Consider the following 16,310-nt stretch of genomic DNA (forward strand, 5'->3'; position numbering starts at 1 on the left):
AGTATGTGTAGTAAAGTAGAAAATGAGATCCCTATACCTTCACCTCATCTCACCTCACCCTCACTTTCTTTTTTTCAATGACAAAATAGTGTTCACTGTTTGCAAATTTTTGGCTGCTGAAGGAAAGGCAGTTTTCAATCTGGAGATTTTACCCAGATAACTGCTTAGTTAACCAGGCAAATTTCTTTGAAAAATGTCATCTTGAAGTTAGCATGGTTAACTACTAAGTGGCTTAATAGCCTAGTACAGTGCTTCTCAACTAGTGTGTCGCCAAAAAGAAGTCTTGCTGGAGTAAAGCTGTGGCGGAACTGGAGCCCATCCCTGCAGTGAAGAAAGAATACATTTTTGGTGAGAGTGGGTGTGTCTGTGTGTGAATGAGTGCCTGGGTGAGAGCTGGTGTGTCTGTGTGTGAATGAGTGCCTGGGTGAGAGCTGGTGTGTCTGCGTGTGAATGAGTGCCTGGGTGAGAGCTTGTGTGTCTGTGTGTGAATGAGTGCCTGGGTGAGAGCTGGTGTGTCTGTGTGTGAATGGGTGCCTGGGTGAGAGCTGGTGTGTCTGCATGTGAATGAGTGCCTGGTTGAGAGCTGGTGTGTCTGCGTGTGAATGGGTGCCTGGTTGAGAGCTGGTGTGTCTGCGTGTGAATGGGTGCCTGGGTGAGAACTGGTGTGTCTGTATGTGAATGGATGCATGGGTGAGAGCTGGTGTGAATGGGTGTTTGGGTGAGAACTTATATGTTTGGGTGTGAATGGAAGCCTGGGTGAGAGCTTGTGTCTATGGGTGTGAATGGAATCATGAGTGAGAGCTTGTGTCTGTGGGTGTGAATGGATGCAAGGGTGAGAACTTGTGTCTGTGGGTGTGAATGGGTGCCAGGTTGAGAGCTGGTGTGAATGGGTGCTTGGGTGAGTTCTTATGTGTGTTTGGGGTGAATGGAAGCCTGGGTGACAGTTTGTGTCTGTGTGTGAATGGATGCATGGGTGAGAGCTGGTGTGAATGGGTGCTTGGGTGAGACCCTGGGTGAGAGCTGGTGTGAATGGGTGCTTGGGTGAGAGCTTGTGTGTGTGGGTGTGAATGGGTGCTTGGGTGAGAGCTTGTGTGTGTGGGTGTGTGGGTGGGCCCAAGTGAGAGCTTGTGTCTGTGGGTGTGAATGGATGCATGAGTAAGAGCTTGTATCTGAGGGTGTGAATGGAAGCCTGGGTGAGAGCTGGTGTGAATGGGTGCTTGGGTGAGAGCCTGGGTGGTGTGTGTGGGTGCCAAGGTGAGAGCTTGTGTGTGTGGGTGTGAATGGGTGCCAAGGTGAGAGCTGGTGTGAATGGGTGCTTGGGTGAGAGCTTGTGTGTGTGGGTGTGAATGGGTGCCTAAGTGAGCGCTTGTGTCTGTGGGTGTGAATGGATTCATGGGTGAGAGCTTGTGTCTGTGGGTGTGAATGGGTGCCAGGGTGAGAGCTGGTGTGAATGGGTGCTTGGGTGAGTTCGTATATGTGTGGGTGTGAATGGAAGCCTGGGTGAGAGCTTGTGTCTGTGGGTGAGAGCTGGTGTGAATGGGTGCTTGGGTGAGAGCTTGTGGGTGTGAATGGAAGCCTGGTTGAGAGCTTGTGTCTGTGGGTGTGAAAGAATGCATGGGTAAGAGCTGGTGTGAATGGGTGCTTGGGTGAGAGCTTGTGGGTGTGAATGGAAGCCTGGTTGAGAGCTTGTGTCTGTGGGTGTGAAAGAATGCATGGGTGAGAGCTGTTGTGAATGGGTCCTTGGGTGAGAGCTTGTGTGTGTAGGTGTGAATGGAAGCCTGGGTGAGAGCTGGTGTGAATGGGTGCTTGGGTGAGAGCTTGTGTGTGTAGGTGTGAATGGAAGCCTGGGTAAGAACTGGTGTGAATAGGTGCTAGAGCATTTGTGTGTGATCGAGAGTTTGTATATAAGAGACCATGTGTGTGATTGAGAGAGAGACTGGTCAGGAAGTTGACTAGTGTGCTTATGTGAAAGAGAGACTGGTCAGGAAGATGACTGGTGTGAGAGAGACCGAGACTGGTTGTGGGGTCTAATTGGAGGTGTATGTGTGTGAGTGACTGGTTGTGGGCACTAAGGAAGAGGACTGTGAGGACAGAGCTTCAGCAGCCCTTGCTGCTTCTGGTGAGTACTATTGGCCTGGAAGGGAAAGGAGTAGGAGAGTTGCTGGAGAGGGTAAGTAAAGGTGGCTTTTTAAATTTATTTTTCTTGATTGACTGCCATTTTAATTATTTGGTATTATGCGATGTCTGCTGTTTTGAAATATTTTATTGATATTGGGACATGTTTTAATAATTTTTATGAGTTTTTAATTGTTGGATATTATTCTGTTCAGCAGCTGTTTTGTAACATTTTTAGTATAGCTTTGCAATTATTTCTGGGTGGGGCTCTATAGCAGCTTGACTTACTCTGTTTTCCCAATAGGAAATGTATTAGTATTTAGGGCCTGGTTTAATAGTTGTATTTCTTAGATAGGACTGTTACTTTTTTTTATTTATTTATTTAAATGGGGTTTTTTTTACCGACATTTGTAGGTACATCGTTTTAGTCTGTTCCATAATACAGGTGTTACTTTGTGCAGATTAGTTTGTGTGCATTATTGCAAATCCTGAGAGTCTGTTAGGTGCTATATTTCTCTTTCCATTTCTCCAGGTTCGCACTGCATGCAGAGTGGCTTTTTTGGTTTTCCATTCCAGTTTCTGTCTTCATATTTATAATTTGTAGTTTTTCTGTACTTGGTGAAGGGTGTGTGACCAAGGTGAGGTATTTAAGTAACATATAGACATTTGTATCAATCTTATTTGTTGTGTTTTCTCAATAGGATATGCATTAGTGGTAAATTACTGTCTTTTCGTAAGGAAGGCTATTGTGCCTGGTAGTAAAAGGAGTTTGTTTTGCTTTTACTGGGATGTCATCAGAACCAGAGTATCTTTTTTGTATGGCGAGTTGTACAGGGTAATGCCCTAGATCTGCTCTGCACTCATTGCTGGGGGTTGAGAGGATTCCTGTGGATGCAGAGTGCATGTTTACATTTAGCCCCATGATGGTCACATGTTCACTGTGTCACGCATGTGAGAACCATCTGTCAGGTGTGTCCCAGCCAAAAAAAGGTTGAGAACCACTGGCCTAGTAGTTAGAGCAGCCACCCTAAAGCCACAGAATTCAGGTTTCAAATCTTGCTTCTCTCACTGATGCTACTTATGACCTTAAGAATTACTTCACTCTCCATTGCCCCAGGGATAAAGTTAGTGCCTGATATAATAGGTTGTGCACATCATTTTGCCTGCCAATGTGTGTGCATTTTTTGTGCACAGAATTTATTCTCAATAAAACAAGGATGTATACCCAAACCAGAGTGAAAATGTGTACAAATTAATGCTCCTCAGTTGGGAAGGAGTCAAGAAGGCAGAATGAGGTGGTCACGGATCATTTGTCTGACTGTTTTGTTTCTTTTGTACCTGGTTTTCATCTCTGAGATGCTCTTTGAAAGGAAAGAAATGATTCAAGTTGATCCTTCTGAGGGTCCCTTCATCCCAGCCAGCAGGCTATTGATAACTTCATGACCCGTCTTCCTGATGCAGGGGACATGACTATATGCAATATCCAGACTAGTCAGGGGATGAGACTTCTTAGTTCCCTAGATCTTCAGCCACAACTGAGTGAACGGAGCAGCCTTTCAGGCAATGCTGATGAGGCCATAGAAGCCAGTGCATCCGAGGGCGCACAGAAATTGCTGGCATACAGGCAGAGCATTTCTTCACTGGCTTCTTTGGGACTTGGAGAGAAGTCTTTGGGCCAAAAACAGGTGAATTTTACACAAGCAGATGGTGGTGTTTCTGCTCTTGATGTAGTAAATGTAGGACCATCTTTGCTAAAGCCATCTCAGTCCTTCCAGAGCCCCAATCTTGGTGAGTTCTCTTTGCTGGATAAGCTGGTGGTAGTGACCAGGTAGGAGGGAGGAGGTGGGAGGTGTTAGAGCCAGTAGGCCCATGATCTTTTTCTTTAAAGCTTCACTTCACCAATGAATTGGCTACATTATTTTTGAATATAACTGGCTAAGGCTAAAGTTATCCGTTGATATTCAAATTCTGGCTGGTTACAGTTAGTCAGATAATTTCAATCAGAGATACTCAATGGGATATTTATCCCACTGAATATCCAGGCTAAGCTTTCCAGCTACTTTAGCTGGATAACTTATCTGCTCAAGGTCTTACTGAATACTGGGCCCAAAGGGATTTGCTAGGAGCATTGGTTTCTTCAACCAATACCAGACAGTCTTCCTATAGCTATAAATACTGCTGTTTGTCACCGTCTGCTTTCTCACCCCTATCAATGTGATCCTTTTAGTTTTCAACTCTTTACAGTTTGAATGCAAACACTGCTATTGTAATGCAACCTTCAGTTTACTTAATGTTTGATCAGCATCATTCTTTGCTCATTCTTCATGGACGGTAAGATTGTTCTCTAAAGCCCATTCACCAAGGTATTAAGTTGATCCAATAAAAATATATTGCCTACGACTGGTTCACTGACCTTTATTTCTATTGCAAAGGCCAGAACTCTCATGAGCAGGCAGGGAAAAAAGCTTTCATTGGTAGCCCTTTTAAGAAAAGAAAATGTCCAGGCTTACCTCCCTGGTCCACAGTGGGAATGAACGAGAGTATCTCTCCAGTCCCCCTCCTCCCCCCCCCCCTCCCCCATAAGGAAGGTAGAACCACCATTACCTGCTTCAAGGAGCAGAGCCTCTCTTCCCTCCTCATATTATTCTGTGAAGAAGTCTCTTGGGCTGGGAGTAACCATTTACCATAAATCTAGCAGTCATAGCTTTAACAGGGAATTGTCAAATCCTGCTGAGACTAAGGAATATCAAGGTCATATAACAGGCACAGTGTGAACAGCTGGAGAAAGCCCATATTAAAAGGAAGTGATGATAGAAAAGAAGAATGACAAATCGTGTTTTTGTTCTTCAGCAGAGTTTCAAAGCGAAATATAAAAAAAAAAAGATTAGGAACATCAACTTACAACAGTTCTCAAGTAATGTTTATTCTCTATGGAGTTCATCAGCAAAAATGAAAGTAGTCAACTGCACGCTGGATGGCACTCTGGGTCAGTGTCGAACATGTTCTGCCAGCCTCTTTTCAAGGAGCTCTCATCATCAAGCAGGCCAATGTACTTTTTTTCCATAAAACAATTTAATAAGCGCCTCCTGAGAGTCCCCAGGAACCCTTTTCATCAGTGTAATAGACAGTTTATAGTAGAGCATTTATTTGACTTCCAGGATCCTTCTGCCACTGAAAATGAAATCTAAGATAATATGAATTATAAATTGATATCTGCTAATGATGATATCTTCTGTCACCCCAAACACATTTGCCCTTGATATTTAAACCATCTGCTCTTCCTTTATTGTCATTTTTCTCCTGGCTGCATCCTGCCCTCTTAACCCTAGACAATTACAGAAAACACACCTACCAGCTAAAGAAAACACTTACTTGCTAGTCTCCTATCCCTCGGTATTAGTACCAACCTGCCTTTCCCACTGAAAATAAAAGTATAAATGTGTTCAGGGATCTGTCCTCAGAGATAGAACTAGCTGTAAAATTTCAATAATCATGAAATTGTGAAGCCTGCATGAATTCACGACCCCCATTTCAGCCCTCCCCCCTTCAACATGTGTTTCCTTTCAAAACAGGAAAGCAGAAGGAGGAGGAGGAGGAGGAGGCAGGGACGCCATAGGAATTGTGAGTGCATGCTGGCTCAAAGCCCCACCCTCAGCGAAACACTGCAGCCACTGTTGTCACTGACAGCGGCACCCAACAACCTCTGCCGGGGTGTGGCTCAGTTAAGCAAGTAGGAGGAAGTGTAGTAGAAGTAGACCTGTCATGTCTCCAACAAATGGTAGAAAAATGCCCACTTTTAAGGGCCATCTCATGTACTCCTGCCCGTACAGTTGAAACTCCTGGCCAATCCCCGGTATGATGTGGTGGTGGTGGCTTGATACAGCTCTCTCAGTCCTTTCTCTGTGTCCCCACAACTGGCAAGCAGGCAATAGGAACAGTGCTTAATAGGGATGTGAATCGTTTTTTGACGATTTAAAATATCGTCCAATATATTTTAAATCGTCAAAAATCGTTAGAAGCGCGATACAATAGGAATTCCCCCGATTTATCATCAAAAATCGTAAATCGGGGGAAGGAGGAGGGGAAGGGGGAGGGCGTAAAAACCGGCACACTAAAACAACCCTAAAACCCACCCCGACCCTTTAAAATAAATCCCCCACCCTCCCAAACCCCCCCAAAATGCCTTAAATTACCTGGGGTCCAGAGCGGGGGTCCCGGTGTGATCTTTTACTCTCGGGCCTGCGGTGAATTGTAGAAATGGCACCTGCGCTACCTTTGCCCTGATGACAGGTCAAAGGTAGCGCCGGCGCCATTTTGCGCAAAATGGCGCCGGCCGTACGGCAACACAATTCGACTGCAGGAGGTCGCTCCTGGACCCCCGCTGGACCTTTGGCAAGTCTTGTGGGGGTCAGGAGGCCCCCCCAAGCTGGCCAAAAGTCCCTGGGGGTCCAGCGGAGGTCCGGGAGCGATCTCCTACGCTCCTGACGTCGGGGGACAAAAAACAAAATGGCACCGGCGCTACCTTTGACCTGTCATATGACAGGGCAAAGGTAGCGCCGGCGCCATTTCTACAACGCACCGCAAGCCCGAGAGTAAAAGATCACACCGGGACCCCCGCTCTGGACCCCAGGTAATTTAAGGCATTTTGGGGGGGTTCAGGAGGGTGGGGGATTTATTTTAAAGGGTCGGGGTGGGTTTTAGGGATGTTTTAGTGTGCCGGTTTTCCCGCCCTCCCCCGATTTACACGATATTTACAAAAACAAAACCGCGACGATCCGATTCCCTCCCCCCCCAGCCGAAATCGATCGTTAAGACGATCGATCACACGATTCACATCTCTAGTGCTTAATAGCATGTCAGCTTCCTGTGTCGTGTGGGGCCAGTCTCATCATATGAAATGAGATCTAAGCATCTTGATTGGCCTCATAAGGCAAAAAGAAGCTGATGCATTAATAAGCACCACTCCTCATGCCAAACACGGATTGGGGGAATGCAGGAAAAAGCTGAGGATATGGCAGTGGGGGGGAAGGTTGTAAATGCTAGGGATCAGGAAGAGAGGACACAAGTGGTTAGTGCAGTTAGTATAGCTGTGTTTAAAAAAGGATTGGATAAGTTCTTGGAGGAGAAGTCCATTACCTGCTATTAAGTTCACCTAGAAAATTGCCACTGCTATTAGCAATGGTAACATGGATTAGACTTAGTTTTGGGTACTTACATGATTTGGGTACTTACATGATTTGGGTTTTGGTTACTTTTGGGTAAGTTTTGGGTAAGTTTTGGGTAAGTTTTGGGTACTTACATGATTTGGGGGTGAGATAAAAGAAGACTGAACATGGGGTGGAGGTGAGAGAAAGGAAGACTGCATATGGGAACAAGGAAAGGAGATTGTATATGGTATGGTGTGGGGGGATAGGGATAGGGATAGGGAGATTTTACATGGAGTTGACTATGAAGGAGGAAGAGAGGACTCAGGTTAGGTGCATGAAGCCAGAGTTAGCACTCAGGATTGAAGGAGAAGACCCAGGATGGAGAAGGAGAAGGAGGAGGACAGGGTTGGCAGAACAGAAAGGGAGAGGAATAGATTTTAGGTGGAGGGAATAGGAGGGATCAGAAGTGAAGGTGACTGAATGTGGAAAGAAGGGGAATGAAAAGGGAGAGAGGACCCAGGCTGGAGGAAGATGGGAATGGGAGAGGACAGGTTTCAGGAGGAGGGAGAGTTTGAGAAGATCTTGGATAGAGGATTTAGGATGAAGGAAGGTAGTACTGAGTATTGGTTGGGTGGATAGAGATAGGATCCATGAGAGAAAGCAAGATCAGAAGGAAAAGACTGGGGGCATAGAGGAAGATGAGGGAGAAGAGACCCAGGATAGAGAAGGATGATGGAAAAGAAGATTAAACCCAGGAGAAACGAATGAGAGGACTCAGGATAGCAGAGGGTAGAGGGGTGAGAGCACCAGGAATGGTGGGAGATGGGAAGGATTGATGATGGGGTGAGGGAGAGAGGATCCTGGACTGGGGGAGAAGGAATCCAGGGAGACAAGGGAGGAGGAATCCATAGGAGAAAAGAGAGGAGGAATAGGAAAAGGAAAGCATGGAATAATGGTTTATTCCATGCTTAGTGAAATATTACAGCTAATTCTATCTCTGAGGACAGCTCCCCGCACACATTTATACTTTTTTATTTTAGCGGGAGTTGGGTGGGGGATGGGGTGTGAGTGGAAAAGGACAAGACAAGGAAGAAGAGAAGAAAAGAGAGAAGCAGAGACAAGGAAGAAGATACATTAAAATATCTGCTGAAGTAAAAAAAAAAACAACAATGAAAAGAGCAGAAAAGAAAAAGACAGAACACCAGAAAGAATGAGGAGGCAGAGATGGAACTAAGAGAAGACCAAAAACAAATAGGGATAGAGGAAAGAAATCACACATGTTGGAAAATTGTTTATTTCAATTTTTACAAGGATTTTCAGATTTTTTTCTTATGCTAATAGTTAGTCTAAGGCAGGGGTCAGGAACCTATGGCTCAGGAGCCATATATGCCTCTTTTGATGGCTGCTACTGGCTCACAGACAAATCTTTAATAAAAAAGTAAAAATCTAACAAACTCCCCCACCCTCCTGAAGCCCCCCAAGACCTCCAAAATTAATTTACTACAACCTCCACCCTCCTGACCCACCCAAGACCTGCCAAAAGTCCCTGGTGGTCCAGCGGGGGTCCAGGAGCGATCTCCTGGACTTGGGCTGTCGGCTGCCAGTAGTCAAAATGGCGCCGACGGCCCTTTGCCCTCACTATGTCACTGGGGTCGACCAATGGTGGCAGTAGCCCCTGTGACATAGTAAGGGAAAAGGGCCGTCGGCTGCCAGTAATCAAAATCAGGAGGGTTGGGGTTGTAGTAAATTAATTTTGGAGGTCTTGGGGGATGGCAGGAGAGTAGGGGGTTGTAGTAAATGAATTTGGTAGGTCTTGGAGTCAGGAGGGTGAGGGGTTGTAGTTAGTATGGCTATCACGGAATTACATTTTAAAATATGTGGCGCTCATGGCTCTCTCAGCCAAAAAGGTTCCTGACCCCTGGTCTAAGGTAAAGAGCTCCCAGAAGTAAGGGAAATGGCTCTCTGTGCTCATTCATCTCTAGTATCGTCAGTGTAAATAATTATTTGCTGTGCAGTACCTTTGGCCTCGGTGGAAAGGTTTTCTAATAAATAATGGCACTCCCCTGGAATGACAGGGGCAGTGTTGGATTTGGGCTTGGTGACTTTTTGAAGGAGAGATAGTTATGGCAGGGTAATCTAAGGGGGATTAGGGCATAGAGTTGCTGGGGTGTGAGGGGTTTTGAGCTTTATTATGTTTATTATTATTTTATTTTATTATTTATTATTTTATTGTTATAGATATTAACCACAATTATGTTTTTATATTAGGTAGGTTTGTGCTGCCGGTTAAGAGGACATATAAATTAAATCAATGAAAGAAATTATTCAGGCCCTCACAATACACTGAAAAACATAAATTATTACATTTCAAGTTTTACATTTTAAGAGTATTGCTATGGGGCCTCATAAACCTGAATGACTTGTCTTAATCCAACCTGAAGATGTGCGGCACGCAGTGAACTGAAAATCTCCTTTATTGCTCCCCTTGGCAGCTCTGGAGAAGGGAGCAGAGGAGAGTGGTGGGGCAGGGGCGGCCACACTTACAAGGCAAGATTTCCACTTGCATTTTTGAACTTGAGACTTGAGTCATATTCTTCAGGGCTAGAAAAACAGTACCTTTTAAAATTTACTATATAAAAGCTATCACAATACCTCTAACCGATTCATATATCATGTATATGATTGAGAATTGTTCAGAAAGAAGAAATTTTCTGTTTCAGCAGCATTTGTTTTTCCAATGTGGAAAATGTACATGTGTTTTCTATGTTGCATAATAGTGTGCCTTTATTCCAATCACATTATAGTAATAATTTACTTTGAAGTGTCTGAAAGGTGGACCATACATCGAACAAATAAATAAATACATGATTTGCACAGCCAGTGCTTAAAAATTAAGCACTATAATGAGTTACAAGAGAAGGTCTATGTTTTATTGTGTATTAGGTCTTAGGTGCACCTTTGAAAAAGCCCACTTTAATGAGCCACATCACACTGCAAGTACAACATCAAAATTACGTTTGTACACTGGCTGTACACCTAATTTTACAGCAGCACCCTAAGAGGACAGAGAGCCTTCTGAACAGACTTAGCACAATATTTTGAGTAGGAAAAAAGAACATATACAGAAACATCATGGAAACTGCCAAAATAATGAAAACTAATTTGACAGAATGTTATACTAAAATTAATGTGAAAGCATATAACCAGCTCAATATTATACCAGCATGCACCCAGCCTTAGCATGTATTCTCCAAGATGCTTCTTCATAAAGCCCCATACGTTTGCTTTCATGTGTGACTTGTTTTCCTGTTCACTTTGAAGAATGTTGATGGTGAAGGTCTCCTCTTTGTGTCTTCAATGGATGAAAGCCTTTTTTACAATAAAGTAGATTAAAGACTTTTGATATAGTAATTGATGGCTCCTCCAGCATGAATATGTGGATGCTGCTTGTAACAGAGTGCTCATACCCTGTAGTGTATAAGGGGAGACAGCGAGAAAGAGAGAGAGAGAAAGGGAGAGAGAGAGAGAGCCCTGGACGTGATGGTACAACTGATCCTTTGGAAATGTAAGCTTCTGATATCTATGTAGCAGTTGTTATTATCTACCATTACTTCTTCTATTTGATATGATTTTATTTGTTTTATCCTCCTATTGCTAAAATAAACTTATTTTACCTGGAAACGTGATGCACTGAATCAAAGTTTGTGAGTGGCAATTTGTATAGGGGATAAACCCCTGGGTTCAAGCCCCCAGGTATAATCCTAGTAATTGTGTGTGTTTATATGAGATTAGACACCCCCCCCCCCCTAGCTCAGAACCCCTAGGCAGGATACCAGTGTGCACGGTCTGAACCCGTAACATACCCCCAGCAGGGAGGCCACTGCGTCCATTGGTCTCTGGGATAGCAGCTCGGGTAAGGGAGAAGATGCAGACAAAACCAACAGATGATGGTGGGGAGGGGTTAGTCCATATAAGACCATGCAGCAAGCACTAGAGTCAAATAAGAAGAATGACTTTGGACCACCAAGGACTCGTTGGGGTTGTGATGTTTAATGAGAATGCCTCATTGAAATGCGCAGGCTCCTGGCACCTTGTCTGCCCCACACTATTCCTGGAGAGTAGAAATCTAGAGTCCAGCCTCAGCCACTGTATCCCTACCAGTCCCTGTGCTATCCCTTCCAACGTGGAAGACTCTCATCTTTCACTTCCGCACCACTTTCCTCTGTCAGTTTCAGGGATGCGTTCCGTTTGTGTTTATCCTGCAGGTGTAACAGCAGGTATTGGTATCCTTCCCCCTAGCCAAAGCGTAATCTGTCCAGGAACATTAAGCACTTTAACCTGAGACTTGTTCTTGTTAGTGAACTTTCTGTAATCAGTAATGTTAAATTCCATTATACCTTTCAGGCAAACTTTATAGTATGGTTTCCTTTGAGTCCTATATCCCTTCTTTCAGAGCTGGACTGTCCATAATCTCCCTCCTTTCCTCTTGGCTGGTGGATCTGAGGTTGAAGATGTCTAGCAATAGGCCTCAGATGGGCACGTTGCCATACCCTTCAGGCAGCAATTTCCTCCTTTTGGCATCAGATTGCATGTAAACTTGGGGGAAGTGGTGACCTGGTGCCATCATCTGTTGCCTCTACACATTATTTTGCACTGTTTCCTACTGTCGCTGGTACCCCTGCACAAGTTTTGAGCATACATGTCTTCTTGTATGGTGAATTTTTACCATCCATGCTGATATACACCTTTACTTTCCTCACTGACCACTCATTTGCGGCACACCTCTGCCTGGCATACCTTGGTACAGGATCTTTCCTCGTGGTGTTCACCACTGCTCTATGTATTTTCTGGTCAATTTTAAAAGCCCTACATGTGGCAAAGCCGGAAGATATGCGCGTGACTTGGCCTGGTGCGGACACACAGATTTTAAAAAGCGCGTGAGTACACGCATGTTTCCCAAAATATGAACAAAAATTATAAAGTTCCAAAAAAGGTGGCAGGGCATGAGCAGGGTCTGGGCGGGGCATGAGCAGGCCAAATCCATTATATGAAATCTGCACATATGCATTTATGCACACAAGCGCGCGCTGGGGTCCCCTACTGCATAACTTTACTCCTGCTATGGATGGCGTGTAAGTATTAAAATAAAATAAGTTAGGCTAGTCAGTGGGGTTTTAATGGTTGGGGCTAATAAGGTAAAAGGGAAGGAAGTTAGCTAGGGGGTTTAGGAAGTCCTCCCCTGCACTGGGGCGAACTGGGAACAAACTGAGGAAATAGGTAATTGCGTCGGCTCATGCATCTACTAAAATCCACCCTACTTACGTGATCGAGGCGGCATTTGTGCACACTTGCCCACAGCAATATAAAATCGTGCGAACATGTACGCGCATATAGCCACTTTTATAACAGGTGCACTGTATGCATGTTATAAAATCGCCATATCCATTTGTGCGAGTCGGAAAACATGTGCATATGTGTGCCGATACATGGGATTTAAAATTCACCTCTTTTTGTGTAACTTCAGGTATCAGCATCCCTATGTACCATTCTACCCACTGTGCCTAAAAAAAGCTGAAAACAAAAAAACTCAGCAACAGAGGCAGCTGGGGAGTTAGACACATTGAAGATCTATCAAGTCATGCTTTGGTTGCCTTTTAACCTCTAATAAGGTTCTTGGTTCAAAGCAGCATCAATAATGGATTCCAAACCTTTCAGGCAAGCCTTTCACCCTGTCTGTGGTTTCTCACTAAAAGCCATGGTATTACTTAGAAAGTGAGTTTCCTGTTTGCAGGGCATAGTCTGCCACTTTTATGTTGTGGGGATGCTGCTGTATCTTGACCGTGCACTCTCTGGGGCTTTCAACCATGGGCTACCTCCCTTCAATCTCCCAAATTTCCTGCCATTGGTACATGTATGTGATCTTTGCCATATTGGTAAGGAATGGCTGCCATCCAACATCATCCTCTTTGTCACCTTAAATAATTGATCATAACAGCTTATTTTCCCTCAAAATAGCAGAACAAGTTAATTATTCACATGATATGCAAGCTGAATTTCACACATATGAGATACATTGATTCAACAGCTCTGAACCTCTGACAAGGGGGTCACAATATCCTGCAGAGGTATGCACCTCACTCAGGTTTGGGAATACACAGAGTAATATGTCTCCTTCCACAATGCTCGTTGGATTGCAGTCAATTAATCAGATCTCTAGCAGTTCCATGCCTTCCCTTTATAGATTCCTTCTGTTAGTGGCACACTTTCACTTGTCAGTGTTTACTTAATTCTCCAATGCTGGGGCAACTATCATTTGTGGGTAGGTAGGGCAGGCCTGACTGGCCCTGTGTGCTACTCAATGACTTCATGCGGCATAGGCATTAGGTTTACTGTAATTAAGAGGCTACATGGAGCAGCATGGATGTCCCAACCCAATTACCTCTGCTAGTTAACAGTAGCAACCAGAAGCTCTACTCCAAATAAACAGCTGGGTTTAAGGGTTCTCACCAAAGGCATCATATGATGCTACTGGAATTGAGTTTAATGGATGAAGGATCTCACCAGGCTATACTTCCAGGCTAGGCTTCACCATCACAGACTGTCTGATTGCTCACTAATTCCACTGGTTATTCTATGCCTTGATCACATTACCACAATCTTTAAGTATCTGGTGTGTCTGGACTGCAGATGTATCTGCATCAAAGGCACAATGGGCATGTATACGGTGATCTCCCCATCTTGCCTTTCCTTGAGTATATATGTCCTTGATCAGATTTTTAAGTAAATTAGATTCCTTATCAGGTATCTAATAAATGGCTGCAACTATTAATATGCAGTGGCATTGTATTTGACACATTTGAGTGCATGAGTATGCAAAGGGAGCACAGCCAGGCTGGGTTTCATGCATGCCCCAGTTAATGGGCAGCACCCTCCCTTCTCCATTTCAAATACATGGGCATTGCCTATAATGGGGCACTTGAGCACCTGGCAAGGAGGCCGTTGCACCTACCAGTCTCCAGGCCACAGTTTGGAAGGGAGGCACGATGAGTGTGGGGCTGAGATGCTCAGCATTGTGCTGGCTGCATGAGCAGCATGGCTGGTGCATGGCTACTGCTTCTGCTCTCCCATTGTGGATAAATGATGTATAACCCTGGTGAGTGGTTCTCGCAAGGCGAGCCAACATCATTTATCAATAATGAGGACATTGCATCATCAGGCCAGCTCCAAGGCCTGGATAGGCCTTGGAGCTGGCCTGATGATGCAAACAATGGGGGGATGGAGCTGGTGGGAGATTTAAATCCTGCCAGTCTCCCTTCTTCCAATGTCAGTCCTGCGACCTGAGGTTTTCCCACCCAACCTTCCCTTTAGTGGTTAGAAATGGCTATGTTAGTAAGAAAGTCATCTGCATGTTAATCATTTGCTATCCCTGTCAAGCCAGGTTGCTCAAGCATTATATTGTGGAGAGGGGAGGAAGTTAAAGTAGGGGAGGGCCCTCAAGGCTCAGATGAAGGCATGATTTGGATTATGGCCTTGGATCAAAGAAAGATGACCTAGGGGGTGTGATGGATGACAGCACTGAGATTGGGCCTGTAAAACACCCAATGAAATGAATTACACACAACAGGAGGGGAGGCTTGTTGTGTGGTGGCCTGACCGGTTTGGCCATCCCTTCCAGGACATATTGATCTGGTATCTATTAAATGGCTCTAAGCATTAATACATCCCAGTCTAAGAGGAAGGTGTGAGAAAATAACATCAAATGTCTACAGGAAAATATCAAAAGCAGAATTCTTTATTTTAAATAGAAAAATCCTAAAGCAAAGTTTACAAGATTCTGTCAATTGTCGAGAAAAAGCAATGTGTCCTGGCCCTGACTAGAGCCATGTTTCACACGATTTGCTTTTCAAGGGGATATGGATATCTAGTAAAATAAAATAAAAATACAGCTTAACAAGGTTCAATAACAAGTGAACAAAAGAGACATCTTCTAGAGATACTGTAATAAATATTACATCAGCAATAAGCAACTACAATCAAAGTAGCATTCTCAATCTGCTAAAAGCCGGATGATATATGACAGCCATTTAAAGAAAAGAACAGAGTGCCAAAGAATCACAAAACTAGGGAGGTCCAATCAAAAACCAGAAAGGAATAGCCAATAGGAATAAACAGATAGCATTTCAGGCAAGAAACCCATTCAGTCTCCGAGTTCAAACCAAAAGAATGCAGAGTACTGAGAATAAAGAATCAGCATTGTTCTAGGTGTAATAAAAACAGGGAAAAATTATACCTGGGGTATACATCTAATGCTGAAATACATAATATTTATTACAGTATCTCTAGTTGATGCCTTTTTTTGTCCACTTGTTATCTGAACCCTGTTAAGCTGTATTTTGGTTTATTTTATTTTACTAGATGTCCGCCTCCCCTTGAAAAAGCAATCTTGCGAAACATGGCTTGTGTTGGAGCTGGGACATATTGCTTTTTCTCGACAGCTGACGGCATCTTGTGAACATTGCTTTATGATTTTTCCACACGTAAAGCATTCTGCTTTTGACATATTCCTGTGGACATTTGATGTTATTTGCTCACACCTTCCTCCTAGATGGTGTGCTTATCGCTCCTTTCCTGTGCTTCTGCAGCCATTAATATTTATTTAGTGGCACTGTATATGTCTTATTTGTGTGTATAAGTACACAAAGGGAGGGCAGCTGGGCATCATGCATGCCCCACTTTCGTCTTTCTCATGGTAGTACTTCAGGGAGTAATTATGGACTTAAAGCCTTATTACTTTAATTTTTAAATATTGCCTCACTCCTCTATACTCCCATCTTTAGCCAATCTGGTGCTTCATTTTTGGAATTACGCATGAATCTTTTACTTGGAAAATAATGGAAACTGGTCCATGCTGACAAGTATGGCAGACTTTAACACCATTTTTCTATACAATGCAACCTTGTATACTAAGTCTAAAGCATTTCATTTTTTAACAAGTATTCAATTTTTAAAAAGAATCTGTGAAAAGTAACACATTAATGTACTTCCAAC

At 43.9% G+C, this 16,310-nt stretch overlaps 1 protein-coding gene across 2 annotated transcripts in view; it reads left to right on the forward strand.

The window, feature by feature from the left end:
* Positions 1-16,310, forward strand: part of ANXA10 (annexin A10) — a 244,440-nt gene that overhangs the window by 103,099 nt on the left and 125,031 nt on the right. The window lies entirely within an intron of this gene.

Source organism: Rhinatrema bivittatum, chromosome 1, assembly GCF_901001135.1.
Source record: "Rhinatrema bivittatum chromosome 1, aRhiBiv1.1, whole genome shotgun sequence".
Classification (NCBI taxonomy): Eukaryota; Metazoa; Chordata; class Amphibia; order Gymnophiona; family Rhinatrematidae; genus Rhinatrema; species Rhinatrema bivittatum.